A 13,507-nucleotide genomic window follows, 5' to 3' on the forward strand; every position below is an offset into this window, starting at 1 on the left:
AACCCTTAAAAATGTTAAATGTTAGAAGTTCTTAGCAAAGCAGATAAATAGTAAGAAAACACAATATAAATTATAAATAATTTTATAAAAATACATTATATATATTACATATATTTTTTAAATGTGGCAACCTTTTAAGTTGCAATTGTATAGGTTTCTTTCAACAAAGCAAGAAGTTATATAACTACAATATAAATTAGAAATAATTTTAATGTAAATAAGGAAATAATTTTCTAAAACGTGGCAACCCTGTAAAAAATTTTTAAATTGTGTGGTATTTTTCAGCAAAGCCAGAAAATATCCGAATACAATATAGAATAGAAAAATTAGAAAATTTTTAAACATGCAAAAAAATTTATAACATTTGGCAACCCTTTAAATTGTAATTGTGTAGTATTTTTTCAGCAAAAAAAGGAAAATTTGTAAATTTATGATAATTTAGAAATAATTTTGTTAAAATGCAAAAAGTAATTTTATAAAATGTGGCAACTGTTCGAATTTTAACTGTATAGTATTTTTGCTATAAAGCCGATTTATGGTTGGAAACAGTCGAAAATTGGGTTCAGTGTCTGGACTTCTACAAGCGTGCCTGTGAAATCGAGTTCCTTACATATTGTCGAATATACTTTCACAGAAATAAAGAATTTCATTGAAAAATTTTTTGTCACATTTTTTAATAGGGTTGCCATTTACAGCAAAAATTTAAACATAATATTAAATGCAAACCATAAAACATACTACGAAGAGTGTACCAAAAATAAGCCATTTAAAAAATGTTTAGTATATATTCATTTACATACACTATTGACATGGCTGCCACCCATCAAAAAATTAATAAATTCTAAAAACACTTCAGCTTCTCTGAGGTTATAATTTGAAAATATATAGTATTTTGAAGTAGAGTTGCCATTTATACAGAAAGCATAAACCTGAAGCAAACTTGACAGAATTAATACCAAACGTAAGTGCATTTAAAAAGATCAGAGGACCCTTAAACACAGACAAACACTCGATATGCGTTCTGTTAACTGTAGATACAAAAATAAGACCAAATATTTCTTAGCTAATTGCTTAAGTGCAATCGCCTACGTTCTTTCGACCGTCCTCTTTAACCACCTATTTGCAAGTACTCTGTCACGGTTTCGATAGGACTACAGAATGCTGTCTTCAAGAGTGCATCCAGCTTATTTCCTATGCTTTTAAACTGTTAGTTTCATCTATTGATCTTCTCTATAACTACGATTAATATCTAAAGGCAGTTTAGCTTAGGCATATTGAAAAGCGAAAACTTCATAAATTTTAGAATTCATTATAATCCAACCGACGGCAACTAAAAATGGCTTATTATTAACACCTCATTGAATAAATAATTTTGCTATGCAAATACTTGCCTCCACCAAAATTGCTGTTTATTCTCTCTATTTAGCTCATAAGCGCTTTGCATATTTAATCAGCCAAATATAAATAATATTTTCTTATGAAGAGTTAAGCAGCTAGCTGCAACACAAAGAAAGTCAATCCTTCTCTCGCTGTCGACTTCTTAGTTAACATTTATCAGCAGCCGCTGCCTTCTTAAAATAAGCCCTTCATTGTTAACTAAAAATTTGGTAAATTTTATTTTCGCTTTCACTGCGCGCACCCTTCTCTCTATGTTTTACCAGCGGTGGCCTTCAGTTTAATTTGGCTGCCGTTATGCTGACGACGCTTGTCTTGCTACATAAACTCAGTTTTGCTTTGAAATCACCCTTCCACTTTGGCTTTGTTTGCCTAATTCACGTTCACCTCTTGTCACAATTCCTTCAGTTTCTGGTATTTACACGCCGCGTTGCGCTGCCGCACCTTTTAACCCCCGCTTCTTACCTAAAATGTGTCTGTGCTATGCTAAGCTATATCGTGCGCTAATGGGCTCTTCAGTGACTCCTGCTAATATTCTTGTTAGTGACTAAATTAAAGTCATATCAGTGCTGCGTTTACAGTCTACAACAAGGCACACATATATATGTACATCTACGCTGTTATACACATACACGCATAAACATACAGCTACTCATATACGTCTGTATATATTTGCAGTAATTTCCCCCAATTGCCATTCAATTTGCTTTTTACTATGTCTTTAGAGAAGCTCTCACACTTTTGTGTCACAAATTTATTATTTATTTTATTTTTTTCTTCTCTCTTTCGTGTTGTTGTTCTATCATTAGTCGCCCTTAAGTTAATATACCTGACAGTCTTTCACATTCATAATGCAGCCAAATTAGCAAATTATCTTTTATTACGTGCATTTATTTCCTTTTATGTTTCAATAAGTATGTAAGTGGAATGCTTAAAGGAGTACTAGTCGACGGAAGGAGACTAATCTGTTTCGGTGGGGTACTAGACCAATTGGTTACTTTCAGAAATAATTCAAGCTAGTTTCAAGAATTATTGATAGCAGTTTGTACATGAAAACAACGGTATAAAGAGAGAAAATAATATAAAAAATTAACAAAAAAATATTTAAAAAATTAACAAAAAAATATTAAAAAAAAAATTAAAAAAGAAAATAAATAATGAAAAAATTTAAAGAAAACTCATAAAAAAAATCTGAAATAGCCAGAAATTTCAACTTTACTTTTTAAAAAATCTCTAAAATATTGCCAAAAAAAAATTGTTTGAAGTTACCACCAATTTTTCTGGTTGCAACGAAGCATCATAAAAACTAAAGAATCCATAAAAGAGCTTGACCTCGATCGGCCAGTTTATATGATAGCTACAGGATATAGGGTCCGATAAAATTTCATGAAGATCGGTTGAGTAATTCTCGAGTTTCAGTACAGTACAGTCAGAGTACAGTTTCGAGAAAAACTCGTTTAAAGGTGAGACGCTACGAACAGGCTTTATAGCAAATCAGTGTGATGTTCGTGGCACCGCTTACATTTAGGTGATATCCCATATCTCATGAACCATTCGACCGATTTCAACCATATTATGTATATAATAGTCCACTAACATGCTTCTCATACAGTGCGAAAGTTTACAAAATCGGACAACAACCACACATTCTTCCCAGATAACACAATTTTTACATTCCATCTGAATCTGAATTTTTCCAATATACAAATCAAGAACCAATTAAGGTATCCGGATGGCTCTTGACACGAATAATGCCTGCCTTTGAAGTGTGTCACCTTTTGACCAAAAATTGTCAAAATCGAACTACAACACTTCAACCGAATATGGGGAACTCAGTACCTATAGCTGACTTTTTTATCGAGAATATCAGTCAATGTGGGGCATCTAATTAAAATTCAAAGGGAATCCTTTTCAAAAAATTACAATTGCCATATGTCAAAAATGGTTTTAATCGGATAAATAATTGCTTTAGTCCCACATAACTAAGAGAAAGATAATCGCACATCCGACTGACTTTATATCGTATATATTGGTCAATATGTGAGTTATTTTAAAAAAATTGAGAGGGCGTATTTTTCTGATAACGTTGTATCTCTCTGTAGAAAGTTTTTCCTAGACCCATATAACTAATACTAGGTTTTCCGAACATCCGACTGACTTTATTCTTTTTATATAGATGTGAGATATCCTAATGAAACTCATCCTTCATCATAGCGCATATTGTTATGTTAAATATGGCATATGTAGTGTTTCTTAACAAAGATAAAATCGGATCAATACTACTTCTATCTCTAATAGCTTTTTGCCGTATATTTTGGCCCGGAAGTAAGATATCTTAGCAATAATTAACTGAGCGTGGGGTATTAAATGTACTTTAGTTTACACAAATCCCATATAATACATTTGTATAATGATTTCCGTTATGCCAGCAAACCTTATGCACCTTAAGGTATTTCTCTGGTTTTGATTCTCGTAAGTTTCAAGAATATAAAACGTTTGGTTTCATACGAATTTGGCCCTTCCTTACTGGTTGAATATATTTTTGTCATAATATATGAAACTCATCTGATAGAAGCTTTTGAATAAACTTGTGACTTCACGTTTTTGTGCCATTTTGAGGCCAAAATATTATATGCAAAATTTCTACTAGTCCTTCGAGCATTAAATGTGTCCATAATTTTTGTATTTGAGATGCTTGTAAGAAGAAAAATCTTCCTTCCCGCCAGACATCGTTTTCAGTGAAGGAAATCTAAGCTTGTTCAAAATTAAACATGAATTATAAAAATACAAAAAAAATTTTAAATTCACGTAATTTTTATTTATTTCTAAAATGTCTCTTCGAGGCAAAAATCACGAAAGAAAGCGATTTATTCAAAAGAAATGCTAAGAAAAGAAGAAAGAAAGTGATGTACATATATTACGAAGAACATTAAATGTGTTTAAGCTAATAAAGCCAAAAAATCAGAAACAGCATATGTCAACTTAATAAAGTCTCAATTGTGCAGTAAAAAGCAAGCAAATATGCTGAAGTATTCTACTTACTTATGAATATTAAAATACAGAGCCACTCACTCACTCAACGATGCCCGAAAATGCGCTAAAGCTCTCAAGCATTTTATTTGCTGCTCCCTGTGAGAAGGGTAACATTTGTTTGCGTATTTTTATGGCAAGCAAAAGTAAAAAAAAGAATGAATTTAAAATATATGCGGAGCAGGGAAGTGGTCGCCGGCGCAGTGGCAAGTTATGCAAGGTAGTAGAAGAGGCATAGGAGGGAGCGTAATAAAAGAGTGTAGACTAAAAATAACTCAAGTGAATATTTTATTTATGTAAAGGGTGATATTTTGAGTGCAGAGAGTTGTTGAAGAAAGAAGCATAAGTAAAAATTATAAAGAAAAAAGACATTTATTAATTTCACGGCCAAACAGATGTTGGTTCATTGTTAAATCGCAGCTTTATATCAAATTTAATTTTATTAAATTCAAATCATTAATTATAAATTAATTAATTAATTATTTCGAGAGAATTTGAATGAGATTCCAATCACGTAGAGCGTGAAAATCCCAAAAGAGTACAAAAAATATATATATAATTATGTACATACAAGTATATTAGGATGCTTTAAACAATTTTTTATTTTTTTTTAACTCTTAACCTCAAATATATCTATACGTCTTTTTGTAAAATATTCTCACACCAAACACATAATAGTCCTATAGCTATAGTAATTTTTTTCTTAGCACCCTAATGCATAAATTATACAAAATTAAATGACAAATATTTATGGGTTGGAATTTCCACGCGCCAGCTACCTATACTCCCACATACTTCAACAAATTTCAATAAATTTTAGTCAGCAGTGCTGATTGAGATATTTATTCATTAACTAATGATGTCAGTTGATAAATATATCTAAGTGTTAAAAAAATTTGGACACTTTTTGGCTTAATTTTCTATTTTTTATTAATTAATTATTGTAAATATTTTTTTCGCAAACACATTTGAAATATTTTCGAAGTGAGTAAGCAATGAAAATTATTTGTTGGTGCTATTTTCGATAACAAATTTTTTTACTATATTTTTCATTATAATTTCATTTATATATTTTTTTTATCACGTGTTTATTTTTATCATATGTTTGCTTCTTTCACAATTTCACACAATTTTCGCTCTTTTCATATTATTTCACTAATTTTTTTTTGCAAGCTTACGGTGTCTTTTTCGTGGTCGTTTTCGCGCTTTTCTTCTGCCATGTTGTTATTTCAGCAGACGTCAAGGCAAATTAGCGCTGCAAAAAATGGAAAAATCTAAAATTTTTTTGACATGGCACAAAGTGACAGAAAAATGTCGAGAACTAGCTGTAGTTGGTTATATGTGCTTGTGATCATATTATAGTATGTATATGTATATTTTATCTTATAACTCAGACAACAGGTCGCTGAAAGAGCTCATTACTTAACTTCTCCAAATACATATTTATTACTTTTTCAAAATTTTTTATGTTTTATTTCTATACGTTTTTCTGTATTCAGTAGCCTAGAAGTGCGTATTTGTATGACAGTCACATCACTGAGTAGAATTAGTGCCAACAAATATAGGACAAGGCGATTTATATTTGAATTCTTAAAAAACGTACTTAATTTTGAAATGCTCCGGCATTAATGAAGTGATACAAAATCTGTGAATGAATCTTATATTTTTGGGTGACGCAACAGCAATTTATTCATTTGGAAAAATTCTTTAAAAAATTAATCTATTATTGCTATTAACAAGAAGTCGTTATATAAAAAAAAATTGTGGAAATGATACTATTGAAGAATTTTTAATGAAAAAATAAATAAAAATAATCTGAAAAATTATAAAATATTTCTTCATTAAATAAATATTAATTTTTTAAAATTATAATTAAAATAATGAATTATTTTTTATCAATAAAAAATAAAATAATATAAAATAAAATAATTAATAATTAAAATTAAAATAATGTAATTAATAAAATAATAAATAATTAAAATAAAATAAATTAATTATTAAAATTATTTTAATTTTTATCCTCCAATTAAAAATATTTTATTTTTATTAAAATAAAAAAAAATTTAAAAAATTATAAAATATATTTTTTAGGATAAATAATAATTAATATTTTTTATTTAAAATTAATTACTTAATATTTGATAAAATTAAAAATAACAAAATATTTAATTTAATTAAAATAATTTAAAAAATCAAAAATATTTTATTTATAAATATTTAGAAAATTTATAGATAATTAGTTTTAATTAAAAAAAATTCTTTATTATTAAAAAATGCTTATATTTTTGAAGATTAAATAAAATAAAAAATTAATTAAAATAATTATAAAACACTATAAAATATGTTTTTAATAAAAATTCATTTTTTATTATTTTTTAACTTAATTTTTAATTATAAACAGTTTTTCAAAATATTTTATTATTTTTTTCAATTATTTTAATAATGGAAGAGATATTATTAAAAAAAATATTCATGAAAAAAATTAAAATAATAAAAAAAATAAAATCTTCTTTTATTAAATAAATAATAATAAAATAAAAATAAAAACGTAGTTATTCAATTAAAATAATTTAAAAAAATAATAAGACATGAAAAAATACTAAAGGCCAGACGAACAAATTTTAGAAACAATTTTTATAGGAAGAAAAAAATATACTACAACTTTGCTTCCGCCGGCTTTATTGGCTTTATTGTATAAAAACGGTCCAAAAGTGTTTTCCCTTATTCCCTCAAAAAGCAATGTTTAGTTACCATACGAAATGCTTTATGATCCATTTTTTTGTAAACTAACACAAGTTGCTTTACAAAAATTCATATTTTTAATACCTATAAGAAATCATATGGATGGTAGTAGTAGAGTAATAGTATTAACTATGTATGTGTCAGCCTTCGTAAAGCGAGGACGGGTTCTCAGCCGAACATTTCTTGGAATTAAAAAAGAAAAGCAAAATTTCCCGCAAATGTCGAGAACTCCACTCAAAAAGTAACATTTTCAGTTGAGAATAAGTTTGGGATGCAAACAGATCTTTACAAATATTTTGTTGGGTTAATGTTGACGAAAATGTCCAAGATCGATAAACAACGATTTAATCGACCAGTGCTTAACCTTGAAAAACGGCGGAAGCAAAGTTGTAGACCTAATATTATTATATACCTTATTTAACGCGGGTTGTCATGGTATTTGAAAACAGAAATTATACATAAGAGGGTTTTCAAAAAAATAGTATTTGATATCAGCATTTTCCTATACCGAATTATTTTCGTAAAAATAATATTAATGAGTTTTTTTTTTTAATTTTGCTATATCAACAATTTCACCCCGTGATAAAATAAGTAAATAAATTATTAATAAATTGTTCAACAAAGACATAAATTATTTTATTTATTGTTGATTTACATTTTAATTATTTTTATTTGAGGATGGAAATGTTTACTAAACAAATTATTTGCAAATTTATTTTTCAAATAATTTTTTTTTTTCAAATAAGAATTATTCATTTTTGCTGTTTATTGACAGAATTTCCATGTCGGACATGTGTTATTAAATATTTCTTAATTTTTAGAAATTTTCGGTAGAGCATTACCTATATTGCAGATATTTGCCAAATAAATATTTGATATTTTTGTATATCAACAATTGCTTTATCAACAGTTTTTCAATATCTGACATTAATAATAAAATTTTCACGAAATACATGGATTAATTAATTTTTATTTGAAATTTTTTTTGCTTAATTGCTTTTACATGAAAAATTTGATAAATATTTATTTGCTTAATTGTTTTCGCATTATTTCTTTAAATAATTTTCTCTCATTCTATGCATAACAGACAGTTGCAATGTCAGACATGCATATCTCGAATGAAACTGACAGTTGAACAGCGCACACGATTAAATAAAATTTATTTATTTTGATTAAATAAAATTATGATTGACACTTTTACATTTATAAATAAACAATTTGATTTCATTTTTCATTTTTTTTTGTTTCATTTCAGTATATTCATAACGCTTGGTAGCTTTGTATTGATTTTATGTGAGTAAAATTCGTTTATTGTTGACTTATTCATAAACACTGTATATAAATTCTATATACGGTATATTATATTCCGTTAATATAATATACTTTAAATTATTTTAAATAGTAATATTTTTGGTGCATTTCTTCTTTCCAATTAGAATTTTAGCATAATACAACTTGAACTTCTTTTAGTTCAAATGGAGCATGTGGGGACGCGGCGTATACGCAACCTCAAGTTGGCTGCTGTGTTTGCATAGAAAAGTAGTCTACGTTGAACACGAAAGTTTTAAGCTCTCAAAATGTTTTAATAATATACGATTGTGTTACTAAAGAGCATGCTTCTTCTTGCAAAAAAATATTATTTTAATGGTTGATATCAAAAAAATATTTTCTATGTTTTTCTCTTGAATTTATTGCTTATATATTTACATTCGTATTCATATTCGACTCAAGAAACATATTTTTATTGCTTAAATTGTTTGATAAATACATTTTTGTATCATAACAATAAAAAGAACAGCTGAATTTGACATTAACGACACAACATTATATAGTTGTGTCTTGACTGTAGACAATTGAGTGAAAGTTTCACGCCATTCTCTAGTGTAAAAACAAATTATTATTATTTTTAGTTTTTAATTAAATTCTTATAGTTTTTAAATATTGATCAAGGCGTAAAATAATTATACTATTTTCCAAATTTTTTTTCTTAATTTTTAACGCCTACTATAATTTGAAAATGGCTACTTTGTCAGATGCCAAATTGAAAGAAGCAACAAATGAGAATAGTATGCATGTTATTAAGCTGCTAAATAAACGAATTTTATTTGTTTTTGGTTAACGTCAATAAATTACCATTTTTATTACGGTTACGCGCAAACTAAATGTTTATTTGTAGTTGCCATTATTTATTTGAAGTAAAAAGAGGCAAAAAATTAACAAGGCCTTATTTTATTATAGCTGTTGACCAATTTAATATTTACACAAATACATGCATATATATGCAAATAAAATATGCAAAATACAAGGGTTATTGTAAAATTCATTTTATAGCCTGTAGTTTTCGGACACTCTCTCAAATTAGTTTGATTTTTTGTTTGATTTTTTTTTTTCAATTCTTAAATCACTAATACAAAAGAGTGTGGCAATAATAATATTAGAACAAATACTTTTATCATAATTTTTCTAGCACATTAGTGTTTCTGCTTTCATTTTAACCCACCCTAATGTTAAATGCCATACATCCAAATCGGCTTAATGACCACATTGTATAAAAGCACTGTGTTGTCTAGGCTAAGTTAACAGCCAATTTCAATTTTCAGTTCTTACCTTCAAGTTATTTTACTATATATATGTTTTCTTCATGTGAGCCTTGTATGTGAATACAAAGATAAGCTACTTTATGCACTTGGAGTACTAAAATACTGTTAATTTTCATCATCCGCTAAAGTTCAAGTCATTATTAGCGGTTGAAAGATCTGATGTAGTATATGACGTATAGAGTTGGGCCTAAAATACTGCCCTGTGGTACACCTGCCCTTATCTGTCTTTCATCAGGTATGAAATCTCCTACTTTAATCATAAATTATATATTTTTTAAATAAGAATCGTATATAAAAGACCTTCACGCCAGACCTTATCGAACGCCTGAGCCACGTCTAGAAATATAGCTGAACAGTACTCTCTGTGCTCAAATGATTTTCTTATTTCGTTAGTAATTCTATCTATCTGCTCTATCGTGCTATGTTTTTCACGAAACCTGAGTTAGTGCGTTAGTATTATATTATTTTCGTGGAGAAAAGGAGACATATGTGATAGTAACACTTTTTCAAATATTTTAGAAAGACAGGGTGGGAGACTGACTGGTCTGTGTGAATATGTCAGGATAATCTTCCACTTTTTCCATAAAATTGGATAGTGTCCAAAACTAAGAATTGCATTGAAGAGCAAAAAGAGCTCCTCTACAGCAATATTTGGTTACGCAATTAACATTTTTGAGGTAATCTAAGAGCTTAATCCAAAAAAGTTGCTAGGACATGATAAGATTACCTCAAAAATGTTAATTGCGTAACCAAATATTGCTGTAGAGGAGCTCTTTCTATGGTTCTAATAATTTCAGAAGGTGAAGTCTTAAAAGGCTTGAGCAACTCATTAGTTGTGTTTGGAAAGATTGAAAGCTTAAAGTTGTTCTTTGGGCAATTAGGTTGAAATACCTTTTCTAGGTGATAACCTTTTCCTCCTCACTTCGAACCCCATACCCACCAGTCTCGTATAAGCATGTTGGGAGGCGACTGGTGGGCTTCATGGACTTTTAGGCTATCCAAATGAAATTTTTTTGAATTTGAACACATGGTTACATGAAACTTTTTGAAACCTCTACCGCATCAGCTGCAAATTATAAATTTTTTTTTGTTTTTTGATTTTTTTCTATATACTTGTAATGTTAATAAATAACTAATATAGAATTGGTAGTAAAAATTCATCATGACACTTCAAAAATTACCTGAAATTCATGTTTCTAACCTAGAATACCCGCTTAATTCAAATTTCACTTTAAATACGCTTTCCATTCATTTTATTACAAAACAAAAAAATTTTATCAGTTCAAAAGTAGTTCGTAGTTCATCATCATAACTTTTCCTTGCGCTCAGCAATTCACTGAATGCCAACAGCTGCATTCATTTCAACACTCACACTCCCACAAAGAACAGTAAACAATAATTTCTTTATAACTACACTCGAAAATTGTACCTTCTGCAGCTGCAAGAAAGACAAACTTTCGTAGATATAATCAGACGTACTTATCTGAGGCACTTGTAGTATACTTGCAGGCGCATAGCCACGCTCGCAAGCAGAATCCAACTAAAACGCACAATAATAATAAGCTGCTTACAAACACACATACACACGCACACTTTAAAGCTTTCACTGCAATCTCAAATGCGAATTAACTAATTTATTATTTATCTCATAACTGTATTATTGGCAATTATGTTGCACTCTTTTTCAACGCGAGCTTCTTAACTTTTTTTCTAAATGTCGGATATGATATATAACTTTTTTTAATTTTTTGCTCATTTTTATATTCCGCTCGCTGGCAGTAATATCAATTACAACAACTGACAGCTAGATAAATTAAAACTTTGAGTGTATTAGTGTCGAGTGGCATGAAATGCTGCAATAAATAATTGGAAAGTGATTAAGTGGCAGCTGCTAATTTTTGTAATTGGTAAAAAGTAGTAATGTATTTGATTTATGAAGTGCACTAAGCACATTGCACAGGATATTTCATTCATTTTACTCAATATATGTGTAATAGAGTATAAAATATTGCGAAACCATGACTGGGAAGTTAATATATGAAACCAAGATTTGCTATAAAAAACCTAAATTTGTCGAAACATAAATAAATTTTTTTTTTTAAGTTCAATTTAATTGTGCAATTCGTAATTAATTTTTTTCATAAAAAAGGCAAAAAACACAAAAACACTTTGAGGACTATCAAAAACAATTTTCTTCCCATTGTTACCCAACAATACATTTTCTTGACTTAAAGCAATCATTTACTACTTCAGCACATATAAAACCGCAGTAACTATAAACATTGAAGTCAATTGACGGCAGCACACATGCATTAAGCAGTCAAACAGTCATATGAAAAATTATGTTCATTTGAGCCCATAAAAAACCAAACACAATTGAAGCGCTATAACACGCCAGCATTTCAGTTAATTTCATTTTTATTGTCTGACATGCATTGAGAGCGCATAGAAAAAGAGAAAATGGAGAATAATAGAGCGGTGATAAGTGTAACAAAAAACTTTGGCTAACAGTTTCTTAGAAAAATATACAGGAAACACTGAGGACTTAAGCTGAAGTTAACTAAATGGCTTAAAGTCTTAGCAAAATAATAATACATGTGTTCTTATGTATTGGCAGATATTTAGTCAGCAATATGACAAGTGTATTAAGCTAGGTTAAAGAAATGTTATAAGGTTTTCCAATAAAAGTGATACGATTAAAAAAAAAACTGACTGTTAAGGAAATTCAATTTTTGTTTTTTATTTAGCGTAAAGTACAATCGTTACAATTGAGTTCTGAATATAAAATTCTGAAAATAAATATACAATTAAGTTCTCAAAATTAAATGGTCTCCACGACTTCTATTGCAGGATCGAATTCGATGAATCCAATTTTAGCGTACTTTTTTCCACTAAACCAAGCCTTATGTCATGAATAGTTACATAATGACTTCTGAAGCTTAAAGAGTTCTGGTTTATTGCTAAAGCCCCATGAATTCAAGTAATCCCACAAACAGTAGTCTAATGGTCTTAAATCTCAACTTCTTGGAGATCGTGCAAGGCCACAATTTCTTGAAATTATCGAATCTCCACACTTTTTCTAAATAACTCGGTTATTGCACGTGTTGTGTGGCACGTGGACACGTCTTGTTGGAACAAGATGTGGTAAATATCAACTTCTTAAAATTGCAGCCATACAAAATTCGTTTTCATCGTTCTATACCCTAGTAATATGCGAAAATAGTATCATGTCTGATGATACATTCAAAGGTCAGTTGATACAATGAGAATAAATTTAGACAAACTTAAAAAAATAATTATCTCAAAACTTTAAAACTACAACAGAAAAAATAAAGAACTGGAATAGGTTACCTTCGTAAATAAATACTTATAATGAAGATCTTTGAGGAAGCTTTCAATTTCAAAACCGCCTGAAGCTTTGGCTACCAAACATGTTTCTGAGTTTTTCATTTCGAAAAGTATGTTTTATCCCATGCCATTTAAAATTTAAGTATCAAACTTAGTGCAACAGCTTAAAAAAGGAAAATTTTCGGGAATTTCAAAATAAACTTCTATTTAAACACTAAATAAATAAACAATTCACCCATTTTAAAAGTACACAGTAAAATTATTGATGAAAAAACATAAAACTGTTTCGAGTTAGCCGCGATATCTGACGTCTGCTCCAAAATGCTGCCCCACAGCTGTAATAATGATGAACTTCTCCGAACATAAAACATCAAAAAAAATTTTCGATTAGA

General features: G+C 28.7%; 1 protein-coding gene across 3 annotated transcripts in view; it reads left to right on the plus strand.

The window, feature by feature from the left end:
- LOC105234256 (GTP-binding protein RAD) overlaps window positions 1–13,507 on the plus strand; it is a 140,066-nt gene that overhangs the window by 14,116 nt on the left and 112,443 nt on the right. For 2 of the 3 annotated variants that reach the window (XM_049453816.1, XM_049453818.1), the window contains exon 2: window positions 8,423–8,460. The exons of the other annotated variant lie outside the window; for it this stretch is intronic. The gene's annotated coding sequence lies outside the window, so the exon portion shown is untranslated. The remainder of the gene's footprint in view (window positions 1–8,422; window positions 8,461–13,507) is intronic. 3 annotated transcript variants of the gene reach the window in all.

This window comes from Bactrocera dorsalis, chromosome 3, assembly GCF_023373825.1.
Source record: "Bactrocera dorsalis isolate Fly_Bdor chromosome 3, ASM2337382v1, whole genome shotgun sequence".
Classification (NCBI taxonomy): Eukaryota; Metazoa; Arthropoda; class Insecta; order Diptera; family Tephritidae; genus Bactrocera; species Bactrocera dorsalis.